The sequence below is a fragment of the Palaemon carinicauda genome, chromosome 2 (assembly GCF_036898095.1).
Source record: "Palaemon carinicauda isolate YSFRI2023 chromosome 2, ASM3689809v2, whole genome shotgun sequence".
Taxonomy (NCBI): Eukaryota; Metazoa; Arthropoda; class Malacostraca; order Decapoda; family Palaemonidae; genus Palaemon; species Palaemon carinicauda.
The window spans coordinates 126,885,579-126,886,223 of NC_090726.1; positions in this window are offsets into that span (position 1 = coordinate 126,885,579).

The following is a 645-nucleotide window of genomic DNA, read 5'->3' on the forward strand; positions in this document are numbered from 1 at the left end:
TTCTTCCTATTCTCCCTCTTTTTCTTCGTGTTCTCTCACTTTTTCTCCCCGTCTTGCTTCCATTTCCCTCGCATATCTTGCACTTTCTCTTGCCTCTTCTCTCTCTCTTTCTTTCCGTTCTTCCCGTTCTGCCATCATCTTCAACTTAATCAAATTCTCTTCTGCTGCAATTTGTCTAATCTCAGCCTCTATATTCCTTTCTGCTTTCATTCCTTCAGTTCCTAGGTCAACTGATACTTGCTTTGCTACAAATTCTGCTTCAGCCTTCTCCAAAACTGCGAGCTGCTACAATATCTTCTGACAACTTTCCTGAGTTTAGCAATGCTTCTAAGGATAGACATTTGATTTGGGCTTTAATCATTCCACTCATTACATGGTCACCACGTGCTATTAAAATAGAGCCACTGAGCTTTAGTTGCATTAGCTTCTGACAATTCCTGAATATTTGGATTTTCCCAAAACTCCTGTACATTCAACTGTCCCATCTTTTACTTTACAAAAAATTATACCTCTCCGAAAATATACCCTAGCAATACACAAAATCCTATCAACATTAACCTGCTCAAACCTTTAATGGAAACATGGCCCTATTTTCACCAATATCTAAAACAGAATCGCTCGATATTTAGGTCTGGCCACCAAAAA